The sequence below is a fragment of the Macrotis lagotis genome, chromosome 1 (genome assembly GCF_037893015.1).
Source record: "Macrotis lagotis isolate mMagLag1 chromosome 1, bilby.v1.9.chrom.fasta, whole genome shotgun sequence".
Taxonomy (NCBI): Eukaryota; Metazoa; Chordata; class Mammalia; order Peramelemorphia; family Peramelidae; genus Macrotis; species Macrotis lagotis.
In genome coordinates, this window is record NC_133658.1 from 279,878,695 (window position 1) to 279,900,467 (window position 21,773).

Consider the following 21,773-nt stretch of genomic DNA (forward strand, 5'->3'; position numbering starts at 1 on the left):
ACTAGGGCCTTAAACTAGAACAATGAAGAGAAACAGGAAAATACTTCATTGTTGAAAAAATATGGACCCATTCTCTTCATTAGACCAATAAAGGAAGATCTCCTTCATAATTTTTTTTTCTCATCAGAGATTTGCCCTTTCTAATCTGATATTTCGATAAACATAATTAAACTAATCATTATCAATCTATTTTGTTGTTCAATGATTCAAGATCAAAATGTCAATAGATTACCCAAAAGGAAAGAGAATTAAAGTTAATGGTTAATTATTAGGCAAGAGGACACCCCCCCCCATTTTTTGATATTCCAAAGGTTCAGTTAAAACAAAGAGAATGATTATTTCATGTTAACCATTTTCTAGAGGAGAGAGAAAGATTTACTTCAAACTTCTTTCTTTCTCCAATTACTTTCTTTGTGCAAAATACTAAGCTACTGTCAATAGGGAAACAAAAACTAATGAACTTGCTCAAAAAAGAATATTGCTCCATAGTGATAAGAGCTACCTTCAACAATTACTAAAGGAAGCTTATCATGGACAGTTTGTTGTTCTTGGAAATCTTTTCTCCTATCTCAGTTCTTGTACACAGAAGTCAAAGATAGTTTAGGCTCATTCAATGATAAAATACTACATTTTTTCCTTTATAGCTTTTATCTTATCACGAAAATGGAAGAGAAAAAGTATTAGGGCAGGATCTTGGGCAACTTAACAAAGAGTTCTCTCCTAAGGGTGGTCATCCCATTTTTGAAATATTCAAAGAAAACATGACTAATTTTTCAGTGAAACTTTGAATAGCGAAATTATTCAGTCCATGAACTGTGAAGGCATGAAAAAGTTTGGTCAGAATTTTTATACCATAGGGAAAATGGCAAAACCTTGAGACACTGATAATTGAATGAAAAGTTCTCAATTTCATGATAACCTTTCACATTCCAACCAAACTGCTATTCTGTTGAAAAATATTTATTATTTTCAACATTTATTCTATCTTTCTCAACAGCCACAAAAATGTTAGAAATGGAAGGATTTTTTGAGGCCATCTAGTCCAATCACTTCACTTTATTCATAGGTAGACTGAGACAAAGAGATAGCAAAAGATTTGTGCTAGGTTACACAAGTTGTTTCTGTCTCATTCCCATAACTGTTAATCATATATTTAAAGCTCAGTAACAGAGTGAGAAGATCAGAACATGTTATCTATGCTTTGCACAGTGTAGTCATGAAGGAATTAAGACAAAGTAGGGAAGGGCCATATAAATGCTCCTCTACAACCCTAAAGGGAATGTATTTGTATAGTCTGACCACTACTCATTTCTTTGTTAAACACTGGGTTCATTAATTTCAGAATCATATTAAAAGAAATTGAAATATACATCTCTATTAACATCAAAAATACATTTGACTGTTATCATCTCCTTTGAAAGAAGTCAAAGAAAATTTAATGCATTTGCAATTTTCCTTGAAAAGAAAATTAGGATTAGATTAACACATCCTATTTGCACATAAAATTTTGCTGTGAAACTTATTTTATTAATTTTAATATTGTCAACAGATCGTATATGTATTTTGGGCTATATTTGTACTTCATTCTGGGATGGAGTTCCTTATGATGAGTCAGTAAGGTAATTCTAATCCCTTAAAGTATACTTAATTTAGCCATTAGTTACTGATGAACTGCTAGTCAAAGATCCCAGGACTTTTTAAATATTCTATTTATTTATTGTTACAACTATATACTAACATAGCTTTCAACAATCATTTTTTCAAGGTTTTGAGTTCACATTTTCTCTCCCTCCCTTCCCTCTGCCCTTCCATTGACAAAAAAAGCAATCAAATATAGATTCTCAGATGTAGTTTTCTAAGATTAACAGTTAGTGTTAGTTTGGGTCAGCTTCCTTAGTTCAATTGTGTGTCTATCATAAGACCATGCCCATGGTACTGAGGCAATTAACACACTTTTGTAATATAATATATGTAAGATACATGGAATATTTTCCTAGGTAATGTCAGATGAGTGCCCCAGCCAAGAAATAACTCTCATCAACATTTGGTAGCTTGCTAACTAGTCAAAGAAATTCAATAAACAGAGACTTCTGGTCAAGATGGCACAGAAAAGTCAGGCACTTTTTTAAACTCCTGACTTTCCCTCACAATCTCTATGAATCAAGACTCTTAAAAGATTTTAGATCAAAAGAACTCATAGAATAACAGAGGGGAACATCTCCCACAAGATCTGTTACTGGGAAGTATGGGCATGCCCAGGGCAGAGAGCAGATATCCAGCACTGGGAGAGTGGAGTAAGGCCAGGGTACTGACCTGACAAGGTCAGAATGATAGAAATACTAACTGCATCCTTTTCAGACCATAATGCAATAAAAATCACATGCGATAAAGAGCCAAGGAGAGAGTGACCCAATACTAAATGGAAATTGAATAAACTAATTTTACAGAATGAGTGGATCAAACAACAAATAATAGAAATAAATGATGTTTTCAATCCAGACAATGACAATAATGAGACAACATACCAAAACTTATGTGATACAGTCAAAGCAGTTATTAGTGGAAATATGTCTATATTATACCATATCTACATATATAATTATATCTATAGCTATAATTATATCTATAAAAGCTGACATGAATAAAATGAGAAAGAGGAGATTAATGAACTGAGCATTCAAATAAAAAAGTTAGAGGAAGAAAAAATTAAAGATCTCCAATTGATTACCAAATTAGAAATTCTGAAAATTAAAATATAATAAAATTGAAAGCAAGACAACTATTGAATTAATAAAGAAAATGATCTGGTTTTATGAAAAATCAATAAAATAGGTAAACATTTTTTAAATTTGATTAAAAATAAAGAAAACTAAATTACTAGTAAGAAAAATGAAAAAGATGAAGTACCACCAAAGATGAAGAAATTAAAGTCAAAATTCTGAACTATTTTGTCCAACCATATGCCAATAAACTTGATAATCTAAGTGAAAAGGATGAATATTTACAAAAACATGAATTGCTAAGACTGAAAGAGGAAATTAAATACTTATATTATCCAGTTTCAGAAAAATCAATTCAACAAACCATCAGTGTATTCCCCAAGAAAAGATCTCCAGGATCAATTGGATTTACAAGTGAATTCTATCAACTTTTCAAGGAATAATTGGTTCTAATTCTATATAAACTCTTTGAAAAAATTAGGTGAAGAAGGAGGAACTCTGCTTAATTCCTTCTATGTCACCAGTACGGTATAATAAGCCATGGAAGAGTCAAAACAGAAAAAGAATTTTATAGACCAATTTCCCTAATGAATATGGATGCAAAATTTTTAAATAAAATATTAGCAAAGAAATTACAGCAAGTTATAACTAAGATAATATACTATGATCCAGCCAAATATATGCCAGAAATGTAGGGTTGGTTCTATATTAGGAAAACTATCAGCATAATTGACAATATCAATAACAAACCTAATAGAAATCATATGATTATCTCAATAGATGCTGAAAAAGTTTTAGACAAGTTTCAGCACCCATTCCTACTAAAACCACTAAAGAACATAGGAATAAATGGATTGTTGCTTAAAATGATAAACAGTATCATTCTGAAACCATCAACAAGCATTATATACAATGGGGATAAGCCAAAAGCATTCCCAATAAGATCAGTTATGAAACACTAATATTATTCAATATTGTATTAGAAATGTTAGTTTTAGCAATAAAAGAAAAACAGAAATTGAAGGAATTAAAATTTGTAATGAAGAAACATATCTCACTCTTTGCAGATGATATGATGTTATACCTAGAGAATGCGAAAATATCATCTAAAAGCCTATTGGAAGCAATTAGCAACTTTAGCAAAGTTGCAAGATACAAAATCAACCCACGTAAATCCTCAGCATTTCTATATATTACTAACAAGATACATCAGCAAGAGATAAATTTCATTTAAAATAACTTCAGACAATATAGAATATTTAGAAGTCTACCAAGTCAGACTCAAAACTGTATGAAAACAACTATAAAAGACTTGTCAAACAAATAAAATCAGATTTAAATAACTTAGCAAGTATCAATTGCTCATAGGTAGGTCAAGTTAAAACAATAAAAATGACAATTCTACCAAAAGTAAATTACTTATTTAGTGCCATACCAATCAAACTTCCAAAAAGTTACTTTAATGATATAGAAAAAATAGTAATGAAATTCATATGGAGGAACAAAAGGTCAAGAATATTCATGGAACTAATAAAAAAAATTCAAAGGAAAGTTACCTAGCTATTCCATATTTAAAATTCTATTATAGGGGCAGCTAGGTGGTACAGTGGATAGAACAACTGACGCTGGAGTCAGAAGGACTTGAGTTCAAATCTGACCTCAGAGACTTAATAATTATCTAGTTGTGTGATCTTGAGCAAATCACTTAACCCCATTGCCTAGCAAAAACTCCCAAAAAGGAAAACAAATAAAATTAAATTATAAAGCATTAGTCATCAAAATTTGCTGGTTCTGGCTAAGAAATAGAGTAGTAGATCAATAGAACAGATTAGGTACAAAAGAGACAGCAGGAAATGACTATCATATTGCTGTTTGATAAACTCAGAGTCCAGCTTCTGGGAGAAGAATGCACTTTTTGATTTAAAAAAAATGGCTGAGAAAACTGGAAGATAATGTGGCCAACATCTCACACTCTATAACATGATAAGGTCAAAATAGGTGCAAGATTTAGACATAAAAGAAAATATTATAAGTCAATTAGTAGAACAAGGAATAGTTTACTGGCAGATCTATGGAAAGGGGATCACTTTATGGTCAAAGAAGAGAAGATAATATTGTAAAAAACTATATAATTTTTATTACATTAAATTAAAAAAGGTTTTACACAAACAAAACCTCTGCAACTAAGATTAAAAATAATGTACTAATTTGGGAAATAATTTTTACAACTAGCATTTCTGACAAAGGACTCATTTCTAAAATATATAGAGAACTGAATCAAATTTATATTTATAAAAATCAAGTCACTCCTCAATTAATAAATGGTCAAAGGATAGGAAAGGGCAATTCTCAGACAAAAAAAATCAAAGGTATATATAGTCATATGAAAAATTGTTCTTAAGTACTATTTATTGTAGAAATGCAAATTAAAGTAACTCTGAGGCACCATTTCACCATTCTCAGATTAGTCAAGATGACTAGGAAGGATAATGATCAATGCTGGAGGGGATGTGGGAAACTTGGGACACTAATACACGGTTGGTGGAGTTGTGAACTGAATCAACCTTTCTGAGAGCAATTTGAAATTATGCTCAAAGGGCAATAAAAATATGCATACCTTTGATCCAGCAATACCAAAAAAAATCCTACATATATAAAAATATTCATTAGCAATTCTTTTTTAGTGTCAAAAAACTGGAAATTGAGAAGATGCCCAATAATTGAGGAATAACTAAACAAATTGTGGTATATGTATGTGAAGAAACACTATTGTTCTATAAGAAACCACAAGGTATGGGATTTCAGAAAAGCCTGGAAAGATCTACATGAACTGATGTTGAGTGAAATGAACAGAAACTGAGCATTATATACATTATCATGGTGGACTTGTTCATTTCATCAGCACAATAATCAAACATAATTTTAAGGGACTTGAGATGGAAAATACCATCCATATCCAGAGAAGCAACTGTGGTGTTTAAAAGAAGACCAAAGCTTATTACCTTCAATTTTTAAAAGTTGTCTTATGTATTATGTAATTTTGTTATCTCAAATGTCTTCTTTCTTCTACCTGGATCTGATTCTTCTCCCACACCACATTCAATTTCAATCTGTATTTAGCATGGTTATAGCTGTAAAACCTATATCAAGTAGCTTTCTCTCATGAGCAGGGAGGAGGGAAGGGAGGGAGAGAGAAAAATTATAAAACAAAACCTTACAAAAAAAGATGGATAAAACTACCATTGTATGTTATTATAAAATAAATAAAATATTTATTAAGGAAAAAAATTAAAATTAAAAAATTAAAAGAAGTAATTCAGTAAATAGTTTACCATTGAATTTTTCATTGCCCCATATATCTTTACTTGGGAGCATCACAGTCTTCTAGAAGGCTTTAAACCCTTTCATGCTTCTTTATGGGTAGACTTTCCATGTTCTCTCTTCATGTCTCTTGCCCTCCTGGCAATTATATTTGAGCACCCACATTTGGAACTGCAGCTAAGTTTCTCTCTCTCTCTCTCTTTCTCTCCCAGGATATTTCTGATCAATTTGTGGAAGTGGACCCTCTATGTTAGTGAAACCAGTGTGCAGCTTTCCTATTAAGTGATCTTCCTTCTATGTCCCTTTTCTATGCCCCTTTCCTTCTGGGTCACAACTTATACACTGGTAATACCTACCTTGTTTGGTCCAGGATCTGTGACTGGGAATTTACTTTTAGCAGTAGAATGCAGTGAGGCCAAGGAAGAGACTACTCCTCCCCACACTCCTGTCTCCTTTATCCAAGACTGCACCTGAGAACCCAGGCAGAAGTAGTAAATTGCTGTGCACCTCATCCCACCTCAGAAAGAGCCAGCAACTGGGACTTTGATGTGATTCATATCATCGCTCTGAAGGGTGAGATGAAATGAAGGACATACCAACCCAAAGACTTTGAGGATCACATTTAGGGCAATAGCTATGGCAGGAAATGCCAACCTTCTCCTGATCCCATCTTTGTAGCCACATAGAAGCACTGGAGAATTGCAGTTTTCCTGCCTTGACACTTTTACAATGTAGGGTTTCAGTTGCGAAGGTCTGGCCAATTTTTGGAAGAAGCAGTTTATTTATGAGTTGAGGTTGGTTCTTGGAGAGCTGATGGAGATATGAGGAAGAAAATAAAAATATAAGATCTAGTATGAACTCTTATCATTCTTGGTCTAGGATATATGTCTGGAAGAGTTAAGTCCCAATTCAGATCAATGGGTCTAGTGAATGTTTTGCTATAGTAGTGACTAAGGGGCAACAGTATACAAAGAGGGCAATGTAACAAATCTTCCCACACTGAGCTATTTCCAATTTATAAGATTCCCTTCACTTTCCCTAGATCCTTCTTTTTCCTTCATACACTTAATCTTCTTTGGCTCTTCTGTTTCCCCACTTTCTGTGCTTATGGCCTTATTCTGTATCATGCTATCAACTTGTATTATATTTTGAACCAGGGCTGCTTCTAATAGACTCTTGGACTTTTAGAAACCAACTCCTAGAGGAATATGCCATTAATTTTCCTCCTGTAACAAAAAAGCATGAAGTATTTACTCTTAACATAGGATCATGAGAAAACAGAGCTACAGAAGAATAGTAATAATCTGAAGTCCTGCTATTGAGGGACATGAATGGCAACTTTTCTCAAATTGTAGGCTTCAGAAATTCCTAAAATAGTGAAATGTGCTAAGCAGAGAGGAGAGATGAGAGAGTGCCTTCTTCCCATCATTAAAGGTTTTTGACAGAAAGATAAGGGAAAGGAAGGAAGGAAGGAAGGAAGCAAGGAAGGAAGGAAGGAAGGAAGGAAGGAAGGAAGGAAGGAAGAGAGAGAGAGACAAAGAGAAAGAGAGAGACAAAGAGAGAGAGAAAAAGAAAGAAAAAGAGAGAGAAAGAAAGAAGGAAGGAGGAAGGAAGAAGGGAGAAGGAAAGAAAGAAGACCAACAGACAGATAGACAGAAGTTGTAGTGTCTAGTTATTTCACAAGACACCTGTTTACTTTCTCAGATCCCTGAATTTCTTGCATTTAGTCACTTTCAGAAAATAAATTCTAATCTACACTTCTAATATTTACAAAGAAGGCACTCAGTTTTTCTAGTTCTTAGGAAGAAAAGGTCCAAAGGAAGACATGTATGTTCCTGTTTCTCCACTGGTCATTTCTAAGCAGAGATAAGAACTCTATTACTGCTTTAAAAATTTGCTTCCACTAATCACATCCCCCATTACTTCATGTTTAGAACATGTAACTTTGCATTGGCCTTTCTTCTATAGCTGTTGGAATTATAATGATGATTGTCATAAAGAAAATGAAGTTGTTGAGACCTTTAAGAGATGCTGGGCAAAATACAAAACAAGCTAACATCATGATGCAGAATAGAGAACAAACTTCTTTCAGAGCACAGTACACAACCTAAGTCTCTACCACTACCCAGCGTACAACTAAAGTTCCTACCAAGATTTAAACCTTTTTGCATTTTAAAGTTCAAGACACTCTCAGTATACAAAAAGTTTGCAGTGGCAAATTTTTCAGGAAATTTCAAATTTGTACAGAATGTGAGTCAAATCAAATCTCTTTGCCCTGCTCCCTGAGAGTAGATCTAATTGTTCAACTAGAAAATCCAGACTGGAGCCAAGTAAAAACAAGAAGAGGATTCTTGCTGATGCCTAAGTTAGGGGAACAAATGGGGACAAAATTATAGAAGATGCTACCCTGAGGAGGGGCAGAGCAAAAAAAACTGTCGATGAGAGGTTGGGTCTCCCAATAGGTATTACATATGCTTTTATGACCTCCAGTCCATCAAAATCCAAGAGTCTTTTCATCTTTTCCTCTAAAAGAATATGTTGAATTTTGTAGGAGAGTTGATTCTTGGTTGTAACCGAGGTCCTTTTTCCTCTGGAATATTATATTCCTAGGCTACACAAGTTCACCGACACAGTTAGACTTCAACTCAGTAAAGGTTGGCTCTGCTCTGTGCCCTTGTGTGGAGCTTAAAACTTGAGGTAAATACTTTGGCTAGTCCCAGACACTCCCTGATTGGTGGTAATGAGATGGATGCAGTTATCTTTGAAATCTTTTCTCCCTAGCTGACCAGAAACAACTCTCCTACCTGGAGAATGAAATGAGAGGCTGAAGGGCGCTGCTATTAACCTTCTACTGCTCACTGTTGGCATGACACATGAGAAGCATGAAAAGATTAAAGAAAGAGGGGGGTTCTCTAAATAATTCACATTTCATGTCATTCTCTGAATTGCTCAGTCATCCAGGAACTTGGAAAATTATATTTCATCAGATTAAAATCATGATCAGAGAAGAAGACACCAACTCTTTTCTGCAAATTACCATGGATATGTAAATCTCACTTTCACCATTGTTGGTATGTCATTCTGACCAGGATGATTCTTCCCACTAGGAAGTCCCAATTTCATAAAAAAATCTTTGTTGATCTGGTCAGTCTTTTATTTCTTTGGAAATATGGGCTTCTAAGTTAACAACCCTGCAAATAAGCAGTCAACTAACCACATGCTTATTATAATAGATTATTCCTTAACTCCTAGTAACAATTTTGGGCTCAGTTTCAGAGGGTCACCACCAATAGTAAGCATGGGTTTTTTTTGGCAAGAGAATGAGGTTAGGTGAATTGCCCAAGGTCACATAAGCTAAGTCAGTATTAAATGCCTGAGAATGGATTTGAACTCAGGTCCTCCTGACTCCAGAGCTCATGCTGTGTCCACTATGCCACTTAGCTGTCCCAGCATGTAAGCTTTAAATGAGAAACTATATACTCTACCCAACCAGAAATCACCAGCTTTTAAAATGCCCCTTAGAAATACATTGGAGGTCTTCAGGACTTGGTGAAGGATCCAATTGTCATTAAAATGGGTCACCATACACAGAAGCTGAATCATCAGTGTCTTCATTTGCACTGACAGAAAGAGCTGTCTCAATGCTTTCATAAGGCATGAGAAATCAAGCTCCACACCATTCATCATGAAGTTGGTCTTGTCCAGGTTGCTGCCCATCATGATCTCCAAGACAGTGGCAATTTTGGGGTGCTAAGCACTGATGATGGTTCACTGATGGAGATAAATCAGGAAACCTTATTTCTCCTTTTACATTCTCACTTTTCAAAGTTTCATCAGTCTTTATATTCTTTGCTTTGTATACTACATCATATGTGCCATCTTCATTCCTATTCAGACTCTAAGATTCTTCCACACTCATAACCCTGGAGGGGTCATGACCATTCCTGGAGCTTCTGATTCAGTTTATTGAGGGATAAAACCTGAAAGGTAAGATGAAATCCCCATACAGCATAGTTTTAAATAGCAGTATCTCCACTCCCACTTCTCTCCCTTCCTCAGATCTCAGTCAAACCTTGACTCTTTAAAAACTAAGAGAGAGAGTTGTAAATCTTTTCTTTTTCTTTTTCACTGATTTCTCTTCCTCAATAGACTGTTCTGATACTTCCTCAGAATTATTGGTTGTCTCATCCTCTTCTGATTTCTCACTTCCTTCTCAAAGTCAGACTCTGACTCTGTTTATAAGTTCTCTTGTTGTTGCTGATATCTTGTAAATCAGAAAAGAGATCCCTTTTTTCCAGTTTCTCTCCTTTGATTGACTTACTTCCATGCCCACCACAATATTCTTGTACTTTTCTGTGAAGAGCAAAACATCTCTCCTGGAGGGGCGGTTAGGTGGCACAGTGAATAAAGCACCAGCACTGGAGTCAGGAGTACCTGGGTTCAAATATGGTCTCAGACAATTAATAATTACCTAGCTGTGTGGCCTTAGGCAAGCCACTTAACCACATTTGCCTTGCAAAGACCAAAAACAAACCAAAAAACCCATCTCTTCTGGGCTCTTGCTCTTTTGCCTCAACTCTGTCATCTCTCACTTTCCTCTTCAAAAGTTATAATTATACTCAACCCATAATCAATTATACCCACTCCTTTTAAATATACTCCATTCAATTGTTATAATAAAAATAAATTACCAAGAGTTTTATGTATCATCACATAATTAATTTATACCTACACACTCTGTTTATGTATGCTTCATTCAACTTTCCTAAGCAAAATACAGTTCACAAGAGTTACAAGTTTTGTCTTCCCATGTAGACACCTAAACAGTTTAGTCTTATGTATGAAAATATTTTTTCTTTCCATTGACCTTTTTACCCACCACTTGAATCTTGTATTTGAGGATCAAATTTTTTATTCAGCTTTCCTTTCTTTTCAGGTAAATTTCAAAGTCCTCTATTTGGTTAAAAATTCATCTTTTCCTCTGAAAGAATATGTTGAATTTTGTAGGAGAGTTGACTCTTGGTTTTAACTGAGGTCCTTTTTCCTCTGGAATATTATATTCCTAGACTATTCAATTCTTTAATGTTGGTGAATTTTACTTTTAAATAGATTGTTTTCCTTTTCCAGTAGGTTGATTTTATTTTTGAAGAGTTACATTCTTTTTCCAGCTGGTCATTTTCACTTTTGCAGGCATTGATTTCTTTGGTCAATTTTTCATAATTCCCCTGCAAGGCTCTTATTTTTTTATTTTTCCTCTTCCTCTCTTCATTGGTTTTTTAAATCTTTTTAATCTCTTCCATGAAGTTTTGTATTGGAGTCCAATTTATTAACTTCTTTGAGATTTTCCTTGTAGGTAATTTGTCACTGTTTTCTTTTTCTGAGATGGAATTTTTATCATCTCTATCTGAATAGTAGTTTTTTTATTGTAAATGCTTTTTTTGGTTTTTTGCTCATTTGAATACTTCAGCTCTGCTCCTAGTGCATAAGAATTATAGTTCTTTTTTCATGCTGGATCAGGAATATGGCTCCTGGCTTATTACTTTCTAAAGTGTTGCCTATGCAACCAAGATTTTGTCTATGCAGAAGTTTGTTTCCTCATTTAGGACCATGCTTTGTCTGTGCAATGGTTTGTTCTCTACCCAGTCCTGTCTGTTGCCTTGGTATTCCCAGAACCCCAGACTTTTCTGGAGTTGGTCTATCCCAGGTGGTCTACTACTTAGATGCTGGGACCTGGCTGCTATAAAGCTTTGGGCCCTGGGAAGCACAGTGACTAGAAGCCTCTCACTGGGTTTCCTTTCTCTCCCACCTAGCTGGGCTATATTTTCTTTTATCCCCAAAGAGATAGCCCTTAAATGAAGAACCTCTGCAATTTACAGAATGTGAGTCAAATCAAATCCCTCTGCCCTGTTCCCTGAGAGTAGATGTAGTTGTTCAACTAGAAAACCTAGTTTTGAGAGAACTATAAACATGAAGATGATTCCTGCTGATGCCTAGGGTGAGGTAGCAAATGGGGACCAAACTATAGAAGATGCTGCCCTGGAAAAGGGTAGGGAAATAAACAGTGTTAATGAGAGTTTAGGATTCCAAAAAGGTACTACCTATTTTTTATGACCTCCAGCCCATCAAAACCCAAAAGCCCACAAAAGTTCATAGACATGGTTAGACTTGAGCTCAATCAGGACTGGCTCTGCTCTGTGACCTTGTGTGGAGCTTAAAACATGAGGTTAATACTTGGGCTAGTCCCAATGTTTTCTTCCTTAGCTGACTAGGGGGAAAAGCAAGTCTTCTAAATGGAGTGTGACATCAGCAGAAGAAGGCAGAGCTAGTGCTGGTACTGCTATTAAACTTCTACTGTTCACTGATGGCATGACACATGGGAAACAGGAAAGGATCAAAAGAAAGAAAGTTTTTTCCTAAAGAGTTCATACTTCATGTCATTTTCTGGATTGTTCAGCCAGACAACATATTTCATCAGGTTAGAGCCCTGTTCATAGGAAAAAGGCATCAAATCTTTTCTGCACATTACCCTGAAGATGTAAAACTCACTTTCATAATTGCTGACATGTCATTGTGAGCAGGATAATTCCTCCCATTTAGACAAAGGACCTTGGTTGCAACCAAGAATCAATTCTCCTACAAAACTCAGCATATTTTCTTGGAGGAAAAGATGAATTTTCAACCAAATAGAGGACTTTCAAATTTACCTGAAAAAAAGGAAAAAAGCTGAATAGAAAATTTGATCCTCAAATGGAAAACTCAAGAGATGTGTATTAAGGTCAATGGAAACAAAAAATATTTTAGTCAATAAGATTAAGCTCTTTACATCCCTACAAGGGGAGACAATACTAGTAACTAGTGAAAATTCTTTCTCTTAGGACAGTTGAATGAAGCATACATAAGCAGAGGGTATAGGTATAAATTAACTATGATGTGATGATACAACTTAATGGAGTATATTTAGATAGAAGGATTGGGTATAATTGGATTATGATGTGATGCTTTTTAACCCCTAAGAACTATATTTCTATTAAGATTGTTGAAAGGAATATTTGAGATACAGAGAGAGGGAAGAAGGCAGGCATAAAATGGAGGGGAAAGTAAAAGACAGAAGAAAGGGGAAGTCAGTATTTGGGAGATTCTGAAGAAAACATGGGAAAGAAGAATATTAGACTGAAGTTCAATGGAGCTCTTGTGCTGACCTGACAGTTATATGCCTGTGAAACCTGAACAGTATACCAATGACATTCCAGAAAACTGAATTACTTCCATTTGAATTGTCTTAAGAAGATTCAGAAAATCATATAGCAAGATCATCAGGTCCTTTCTCAACTTGAACTGCCAAGTACTTAAACTCTATTGCAGGGAGGGCACATCCAATGGGCTGACTCTCTAACCCAAATGCCAAAAAATCTGTTTACCTAAAGACTAAATTTTATCAAGTGCCCATAAGGAGGTCAAAAGAAGCACTACAAGGACACTCTCAGTGTCTCTCTGAAGAATATTGGAATCAGGGCCATCTAGATGGTGCAGTGGATAGAGGCACTGGCCCTGAAGTCTCTAAGAGTTCAAATCTGACCTCAGACACTTAATAATTACCTAGCTGTGTGGTCTTGGGCAAGCCACTTAGCCCCATTGCCTTGCAAAAACCTAAAAAAAGGACATTGGAACTGATTGGAGACATACTAAAGGACCATCTACCATGACATGTCTGCATCAAATAAGGAAGTTCTACCCTATGAGCACAGTCAAATTACAGTAGCTCAAAATAGTAAGAAGTACACACCTTTAGAGAAATCTCCTATTCAAGTGTTCATATGGACTATTTGTGTCCAGCATGTGTGTTGTGGCTTGCTTCCTTGGGGGCCACAGAGGTGACCTCCCTCCCAGAGGGGAACTGAGAATAAGGAGTCAAGCCACTACTGCCTTATGCCTCCAGCTCAATTTTATTACTGCTTAGCTATTACATATATATACTCTTAGGTCTTCCGGAGTAGAACAAAGAATAATGAGGTAATTGGGGGGACAGTGCAAGCAGGGTGTACATGCAGCATCTTGCATTACAGGATGGGAGCCAGTCTGTTAGTCTTTACATTATTTCTATGACATACATTGATCTAAGTTGAATATGATGAGAGAAGAAAAATAAAGCATAAGAAATAGCAAAATTACATACGATACCGAGGTTTTTTTAAATTAAAGGTAATAGTCTTTGGTCTTTGTATTCTCCATCGCAGATAGCCCCAAATTGTGCCTGATTGTTGCACTGATGGAATGAACAAGTCCATTAAGGTTGATTATCACCCTGATGTTCATCTTGCTCAGCATCAGTTCATGAAAATCCTTCCAGTAGCCTCACATATTTTGCACAAATAGAGTGTTGCTTCACTCACTCTCTCAAACTTCTCTGAGTCACTCATCAAAAACTAAAAATCACTTTGAAGTAATTTGGGATCCTCCAGGCAGTTCTGCTAGTAATATAGAAAGAAGAACAACAAGGAGGTGAAAAAAAGCATATATTTCATCCTGATTAGTAACCCTGGTATATAAACAATGGAGTATACAAATATTACCAGTTACCAAACCTTTCTTTAAGGGACCTTAGATGCTCATCAGGTTTTATCCATGTCAAAAATGGTTGTAATTTAATCAGTTTATCAACTCCAGATTAATTGCAAGCAAGGGACTAAAAATGACTAAATTTGGATTGGGTTCTTACACTAACTAGCTATATGACTAATATCTCTGTTTTAGGTACAACTATGAATTACTTCAATGTTATCTGCTCTATGCCTCTTTCCATGGCTGTTATGAAGAAAAAATAATAATAGCATTTTAGTTATATAAATATATTCTACATGAATAGCAGATGAACATAGGTCATTTGGTCCTGAGAGGCAGACAGAAACTGTTCCAAAGGCACAGATAATGAACTCTACTCCCCCCAGCCAATTAGAAGGGAGTCAAGGTTCAGATCCCCAAATTTTGAGTGGTGGAGATGGGTACCAGGAGACATCCTGTGTTGTAACATGATTCATCCTAAAGAAGCAGACAGGAGACCCAGGAAGAATTCTCTTTTAATTATGAAGGGCAGGCCACCCTGGAATATGTTCACTCCAATAGAAGGGCTCACACCTTAGAAAGTAGCATCATTCTGGTGGTATCCTATGAGATGTACCTCTAGTGAGAGTACTAACAGCAAAGCAGTACAGTCCTATAAGTAGCAAGTTGTCATTTTCCAAGTGTCAGATGAGATCTAGCTCAATGAGGATGAGTAGTAGCTCAAAAGAGTAAAATCTTAGAAGAAAGGCCCTATTCATTTTAAGACCATTAAGAGAAAGGTTAGGATATATTGGCTATGGAACCAAGATGGTGGAGTGAAGCTAGAATACTCCTATAGCTTTTCCCCACACAACTTTAAATGAAGCCTCTAAACACAATTTAAAGATACATATACAACAAAAATAAAAAGCAAACAAGTTCTCAACTCTGGACGTCATGAAAGATTTTATGTAAAATTCTGTCTCTTTGGGGGTAAAGGAGAAGTATAGCCCAGCTATATGGGAGAATGGAAAAGTCAGTGGAAGTCCAAAGCCTGAGCCCTGGGAACACTGAGACAACAGAAAAGACTGGATAGGGGAAAAACCACTGCATAAGCAAAGCCTGAGCATATAGAAGGAAAAAATCATATGCAAGACGCAGCATTTGGACAAGCAATAAGCCAGAGATCAAATCCCAGGTCCAGCACAAAAAAGCTTGAGACTATACTCCCTACATAAGAGTAGAAGAGTTCAACTACCAAAATGAGCAAATAAACAAAAGGTGTACTAACCATAGAAAACTACTATTCATATAGAAATGATAAAAATGTCATATCAGAAGAAGTAAGCAGCAACAAATTGCCAACAAGGGAAGACTGAAAGATGTTTACAAATTGGACTCAAATCCAAACTTCATGGAAGTGCTTTAAAAGATTTTCAAAAGCAAAGAACAGAGGACAAAGTGAAATGGAAAAAAAGAAATGATAGCTATACAGGAGAAATATGAAAAATTGAATGAAGAAATCAATTTCTTTAAAAGTAAAAATGACCAACTGAAAAAAAGAATATAACTCATCAAATAGTAAAATAAACAACTCATTTAAAAGTAAAATTAACCAACTTGAAAGGAAATACAAAAGCTTAAAGAAAACAGAACCCTAAAAATTAGAATTGGAAAAAAGACAAAATAATGATTCTATAAGATGCCAAGATTCCATTAAATGAAATCAAAAGTATGAACATATTGAAGAAAATGTAAAATACTTTTAAGTAAAAACAAATGACCTGGAAAATAAATCCAGGTGAGACAATTTACAAATTATTGGCCTATTCAAAAGCCTAGATAAAAAAAACCTATAAAATATTTGTTATGAAATTGTCATGGAAAACTGCCCTAATATACTAGATCAAGAAGACAAAATAGTCCTTGGAAGAATACACAGGACACCTACAGAAAGATACATCAAAATAAAAACTGCAAGGAAGAGCCTAGCCAAATCACAGAATTCTCAACTACAGAAGATATTGCAAGCAGTCAAAAAGAAGCAATTCAAATACAAAGGAAGCACAGTCAGAATTGTACAGAACTTATCAGCTTCAACATTAAAGAATCAGAAGGCCTGGAATATAATATTCTAGAGGCAAAGAACCTTGGATTACAACCAAGAATTAATTATCCTGTAAAATTCAGCATAGTCTTTCAGGGCAAAAGATGGATTTTCAATGAAATGGATGACTTCCATAATTTTCTGATAAAACACCAAAACTTAAAACAAACTTTAATCTTCATATATAAATTATGAGATGCATAAAAAGGTAAACAGAAAGGGGGAAATAGACTAGTCAAGAATATTAAATTGAATACATCCCTATAAGGGAAGATAACAATTGTAACTCTTGAGAATTGTATCTTTCTAAGTTGGTAAAAAGAAATATATAAAGAGAGAGGAAATGTGTACAGTATAACCATGAAAGTATTCACCTCTTAACCAATACTTCAATTAATTTAGGTTGAAAGTAGTTGAAGGAATTGTCTTTGGAAGATATGGGTATAAACGAAAAATGAAGTGATACTGACCACGAGGGTAGTATATCCTAGTGAGATAGAAGGAAGGGAAGTACTTAGAAGGTCTATACAAAATTAAATTATGAAGTGATCTTACTTTACTAGATACTTTGCTGATGCAGGGAATAGAACACTGGTCTTGGAATCAGGAGGAAAGGAGTTCGAATCTAGACTCTGACACTCACTAGTTGTGTGACCCTAATTTCCTTGCATCCATCTCCAATTGTCCTGATCCATACCTGACCACTGGACTCAGTTGACTCTGGAGGAGAAAAATGAGCCTGCTGACCTAGCACAACACCTCCTCACTTAAATCCAAGCCACATGCTTGTCATGGCCTCCCCTCCCTGACATCACAGTCTTCTTCTTCAAAAAAAAAACGAAGAACAAACCTTAGATACTTTAGATAAGCAGTGATGGAATACAATAGGGACAGAGGATAGGGGTGCACTTTGAGGGTTTGGACATAAATAGATCAGGATTTGATCTTGTAATATTTCACTCTTAAGTTAACAAGGCTTATAATATAGCCAATGGGAAATGGGGTTGACAACTAAAGCTAGAAATCAAGGGTTACTGAAAAATAACGGAATTTGCATGTACCTTGGGATTTTAAAACTGTTCAGGATTCATTGTAAAATATTGCAAAGTAAGCAGGTTAAAGCAGGTTAAAATTCTTTTGCCTCCCAGAGAGGCAACAAGCACTTTGAGGGCAGGGAGTGATTGACAAAAGGCTAGGAGAGGTTGCTTGAGGGAGAGAGAGAGAGAGACAAAGAGAGACAGAGACAGAAACAGAGACAGAGAGACAGATAGAGACAGAGAGACAGTGAAACAGAGAAAAAGACAGACACAGAGAAACAGAGACAGAGATAGAGAAAGAGACACAGAGACACAGATAAAGAGAGAGACAGAGAGACAGAGACACAGAGAGAAAGAGAGATAAAGAATAATCAAACTGAGCTGACTAGGTCAGAGAGTAGCCAGGCCCAAGTGGAGATTTTTATAGCCTTGTCCATTATCTTGGCACTGAGGGTAAAAAGGGGAAATCTCTCTCCCTGCTTACATGATTGAATCAAGGTAGAAGTTTGGGAGCCCAGGTTTGGGATTGAGGAAAAAGGATACAAATTTTACATTTAACAATGAAACAATAGAAGTCAATTTACATCTTAAGAGCAAAGAGACTTCCATCCTTTAACAAGATTTAGCAGCAGAGTTTGCTTCTGATTATAAATTTCCAACATTCATAAGTCTATGCATCAGTAGTGCTACAGTTGGAGTACAATTAGGACAGAGCAAGAAGTGTAGACAATAATTTAGTTATGAAGGGTTGTAGTGCTAATTGGAAAACTATAGAAACAAAGGCAGAGAGCATGCTGATCCTTTGGTTGGAGAGGATAGTTGTATTATAGTTGGAAAACTAGAGGGACAGAGGAACAAAGTAAACCAGATACTTTGGTTGTGGAGGGTAGTAGTGTTATGATTGGATCATAGAGATGGAGACCAGAGAGTGTACTTAGAGAGATTGAACATGAAAAGACAATGAAGAAATTTTACTTTGCTTGATACTTTGGTTAAAACTAGAGGGAGTGTGCTTGGGGGTGGGGGAGTATTAAATATTCATGAAATGATTTGACTTTGTATGATGCTTTGATTCATGAGAATTGTATTCATGGAGGGCACTTGAAAAGAGTGTGTGGTATAAAGTGATTATAATTCGATGTGATTTAATACTCTTTAGAAGTATATTTCTAATGGGATAGAAGAGGGAATTGTACTTACTGACTGTAAAGTAATGTTGCTTATCAATCAGTCAACCTCTGCAAAAGATACTTCTATTGGGACAGATAAAAGGAAAATATTGTGAGAGTGAGTTTGTAGGTATAAGACAGAATTAAAATGATAAAGATATGAAAAGAAGACATATTAGAAGAAGGTTAGGTATTAGTAAATGAATAGCATCATGTGAAGAGACACTAAGTCCTATTATACTAGAGGAAAAGAAGGGAAGATGTGAGCACTGAGCAGCTCCTACTCTCAACAGATTTGTCCCCAAAGAGGAAATAACTTGAAATCCCAAATATGTTTAAAAATCTCTAGTACTTAGAAAGGTAGTAGGGGGTGGTAGAGGGGGAAGGCAAAAGAGGGGAAGAAGGGAAAGGTGAAGGTAAATGTAAAAGTTAAGCTAAAATTTAAAATAAAAAATAAAATGTCGTAAAGGAAAGGGAGCAAAACATGCTGAGGAAGGATGAAGAGAAAGAATAGAGAAAAGCATAAATGGGGCGAGAGCGCATAGGGGAAAATATAGAATTAGCATTCTTAACTATAAATGTGAATGGGATGAACTCTTCCATAAAATGGAAACAGATAGAAAGATGGATTAAAAAACATAATCCCAAGGGGTGACTTAGAGGCACCTAGGTAGTGCAGTGGATAGGGCACAGGCCCCAGAGTCAGGAGGATCTGAGTTCAAACACTTAATACTTACTTAGCTGATTAGGTAATTACCTAATTAGGTAATTAAGTAAATTACTTAATCCCATTGCCTTCATAAAAATCCAAAAGATAAAAAAATAAAAACCCAGAATCCTACAATATGTTATTTAAAAGAAACACATTTGAATCAGCTATACATACAGTAAAGATAAAAAGTTTGAGGAGAATATATTATGCTTCAGCTGAAGTGAAAAAAGCAGGTGTATTAATCCTGTTTCCACATAAAAGCAAAAGCAAAAATATGTCTCAATAAAAGGGAAAAGGAAGGAAACTTCACCTTCTTAAAAGGATCATAGACAATTATATTATTATTAAACATATATATACCATCATTATGGTTAGAATGCACTATTATAATAAAATGACAATCTTACCCAAATTTCAAAAGTGCCACACCAAAGACTCTTTTATGGAGCTAGAAAATATAATAACAAAATTCATCTGGAGCAACAAAAGGGCAAGAATATCAGGATAATGATGAGGAAAAAAATGCAAAGTAAAGCGACTTAGTTCTACCAGATCTAAAACTACACTGTAAAGTGACAGTCATCAAAACTATCTGGTACTGGTTAAGATATAGAGTAGTTGAGAAATAGAGTAATGGAGCAGTAGTTTAGAGTAGGTAGAAAAGAAACAGTAACAAATGATTATAGTAATCTACCTTAGCTTCTTGGATAACAACTCACTATTTGACAAAAAGCTGGAAAAACTAGAAATTAGTGTGACCAAAATTAGTCAAAGATGCACATCTCATACCTTCTAACAAAATAATGTCAAAATGGGTACAGGATTTAGACATAAAGGTGATTCCATAGATCAAGTAAAAGATCAAGAGATGCTCTCTCTGACAGATCTTTGAAGAGGGAGAAATTCATAACCAAATAAGAAATAGAGAACATTTTAAATAGCCAAATGGATGATTTTGACTCTATTAAATTAAAAAAGCTTTTCACTAATAACACCAATGAAGCCAAAATTATATGGAAAACAGAAAACCTGTAAATAATTTTCAGAGAAATTGCTTCTGATAAATTATATAGAGAACTGAATCAAATTTATAAGATTACAAGTCATTCCCCAATTCATAAATGATTAAAGCAGTTTTCGAATGATGAAATTAAAGATAGATATAGATATAGATATATAGTCATATGAAAAAATACTCCAAATCATTTTTGTTTAGAGAAATGCAAATCAAAGCATATATGGGATACACCTCACACTTTCAATTTGGCTAAGATGAAAATGGTGGGGGGGGATGATTAATGTTGTAAGGGATATGGAAAAATGGAATACTAATGTACTGTTGGCAGAATTGTGAACTGATCCAACCATTCTGGAGAGCATTCCCACTACAAGGTATGCATTCCAAAATGATCATAAAAAGGTAAAAGACCCACATATACAAAAATATCAGCAATAGCTCTTTTTGAAGAGGCAAGGAATTGGAAATTAATTGATTAGAATATTGAAAACTATCCTTGCATGTAAGTGAAACAAAACAACATTATAAAGTAAAAAGGCAATACATAAATCATAGGATAATTGGATTAAAAAGGAAAAGTAGAAAAATAAATTAACTATCAAAAGTGAACAGAATGGATTTGTTGCAAAGGAAAATGAAACTGAAACAATTATTAGAAGCAATTTTGTCCAAATACAGGCTAATAAATCTAACAATCTAAATAAAATGGATTAATAAATGCTAAAATATAAATTACCTAGATTAATAGAAGACAAAATGGCACACTTAAAATAACTCTAATTTAGAAGAAGAAATTGCTTTCAAAACTAAAGAAAACCCTCTCAAAACCAAAAGGATTCCTTGGTGAATTCTACCAAATATTTTTAAAAAAGCAATACTCTCAATTGCATGTAAACTATTCAGGAAAATAGGTAAAGGAGTCCTGCCAAATTCAATTTATGACCAAAAAATAATGTACTGATAGTTAAATCAGGAAGTGCCAAAACTGGGAAAGAAAATTATAGACCAATTGTCCCTAATGAATATTGATTCAAAGAGTTTAAATAATATATTAGCAAAGAATTTACAGCAATTTTCTATTGACATAATTTATCATATCAATAAGATTAGAAGAAATCATATGCACATATTAATGGATGTTGAAAAAAGAT

General features: G+C 34.8%; 1 long non-coding RNA gene across 1 annotated transcript; it reads right to left on the minus strand.

Annotated features, from left to right (window-relative positions):
• Positions 1 to 2,883: 2,883 nt before the first annotated feature.
• On the minus strand, positions 2,884 to 16,051 carry LOC141505130 (uncharacterized). The gene is made up of 3 exons (XR_012473545.1): positions 14,220 to 16,051; positions 12,588 to 12,745; positions 2,884 to 6,851 (listed from the first exon to the last, which is right to left on the minus strand). It is a non-coding gene; the product is annotated as an uncharacterized LOC141505130 (long non-coding RNA).
• Between the last annotated feature and the right edge of the window lie 5,722 nt (positions 16,052 to 21,773).